At 37.7% G+C, this 2,065-nt stretch overlaps 1 long non-coding RNA gene across 1 annotated transcript; it reads right to left on the bottom strand.

Moving 5' to 3' along the window:
• Positions 1–230: 230 nt before the first annotated feature.
• LOC134287201 (uncharacterized) lies at positions 231–1,353 on the bottom strand. The gene is made up of 2 exons (XR_009997111.1): positions 1,125–1,353; positions 231–1,061 (listed from the first exon to the last, which is right to left on the bottom strand). It is a non-coding gene; the product is annotated as an uncharacterized LOC134287201 (long non-coding RNA).
• Between the last annotated feature and the right edge of the window lie 712 nt (positions 1,354–2,065).

Genomic DNA, 2,065 nt, shown 5'->3' with positions numbered 1-2,065 from the left:
TAGGTGTTCTAAACTTTTTCAATGATATTTGATTCATTGATGACAGGGATAGTTTTTTCCAAGGGGTATGCAACTCTAAACCTTCGCTAGTATGCATAAATACTTGGAAATACTACGAAAATACTATCGGATTAGCAAACCGGTTGCTTTGATTCATCTTCATATATGAGACGATCATTTCGACCAAGGCTGTCTAAATTTGTGAGTCGATTCATTTTTCAGCTCAATAAAAAGATACGGAGGTACATTTGGAGGCTATTTGTATTAAATTCAACTATTTCAAACATACACATTCATTAATTCATTGGAATATTGACTACTGCTTAAAACTCTATTTACCTAATGCTGATAGACTGAAGTGCTGCTATCAATCGCGGGACAAAATCAGGGCAAAAGTTCGAGTGAAATCAATGTTTTGTAGATGAACCAGCCGTGGGCTAATATAGGAAGGTTAACAGCACGTGGTTGTAAATATCACATAAGGGCATCATTTATTATATCAGACTGGGGTTGGTAACGAATATGTCGCTTTTATTTATAACTTTTTTTATTTTTAGAAACTTAGATCAAATTTTTCATATTCTATTACAAACTCTAAAAGAAAACAAGCATCTAGGCAGTTAAACAGTTTATTGATGAATATTGTAGTCTCTCTGAAACAGTGGTAAACTAAATACATTACGCAAGATTGATTACGTCCTCTTGGGTGAGACCCTTAACTAGCCTTGCCTCTAACCAGCGCAGCTGCCTGTTACGTCTGAAAATAGCACCATTCAGTCGATGCGATGTTTACAGGCAGCTACTGCTCTTCAGTGAATGTAGATTTTGTTGAAGAGATCGCAGTTTCCTATTCCAGGACCGACTTTCCGCGTAGTACCCATCCAACGTTTATCGTTTGCCGACGCTTTTGCTACCTTCCACCAGTCAACTACCGTTGAAAAGGCCGTGAGGTCTGGGTGAGATCCTTGGTGAGGTTTTTTCGTGAGGTCATCAATCAGCTACGGAAAAGAGCTCATAGCGCGGCCTTTCCTGCAGTTTGAGTTTTGGCTGAAATGATGCGGCTGATGGAATGAAAAATCAAATTACTCCTCCAGAAATCAATTCTTGATATATCTGTCACTGACCTTGGCATTTGCTTGTAATTTCATCCGGGATTTCCTTTGAATTCATGTCTAGAATATAAGCTCATGCAGCCTAACTGACAGCGGCACCTACGACTCCAACAACAGTTGTTTGTTTTGTACTGATGTTGCTATGGACGCATGGCATACTATGCAAAACTCAAAAATACTAGAAATACTACTGGTATACTTGAGCGAGAAATACTACAAAGTTTAGAGTTGCAGGCCCCTTGGTTTTTTCTTACGTATAGGAAGTAATTGTTGTAGTGTATGTCAATACAGTAAGGTGAAGTGTAAGGTGATGTATTCGGACTATTCCTTAGATGCTAGTTCTTTTGGCGAACGAACTTGAGCGTATATTTCTTGCTATTTTGTATGATTTTTCCTTTCTATTTCTGAAGTGATGATATCTTTTATAAAAGAGCATATTATTTTCACAGTTGTGCTGTTAGTTCTTGAATACCTAGCCTAATACCTATAGTTACTGTTCATAGAGAAGTCGCTTAACGACTGCATATCGTTAAGTGTTTATAAGATATAAGTGTTTACGACTATATGACTGTTACGTAGAGATGAGTCCTCTCTATCTGTTTGAAGTAGAGGGAGGACTCCTATTGTGTATGTGCTGTAAACAAATGCGCGAAATCTTATACACGGAATTTAGTAGTCTTTGTACACCTGTATCTGTTGTTGTCAAGTGAGCGGTACGGAAGGCGATATTTATTGGTGCACCACTTGTCTGTGTACAATTTCGCGTCCAGGATATTGAGACGATAATGCAATAAATGTCTTTTTTGATGTATACTGAACGGTGTTTGAGCTTTATTCTATATCACATATTCCGGGGATCGAAATATGCCATGCTCGTAACGTAACATTTTGATTTTTGCGGCTACCACGATTTTGTTTATATTTTTCAGTTTTACTATTTTGGCTGATTTTCA

Source organism: Aedes albopictus, chromosome 2, assembly GCF_035046485.1.
Source record: "Aedes albopictus strain Foshan chromosome 2, AalbF5, whole genome shotgun sequence".
NCBI classification, from domain to species: Eukaryota; Metazoa; Arthropoda; class Insecta; order Diptera; family Culicidae; genus Aedes; species Aedes albopictus.
The sequence above is the reverse complement of the archived record's forward strand: the minus strand, read 5'-3'. Positions and strand labels throughout refer to the sequence as shown.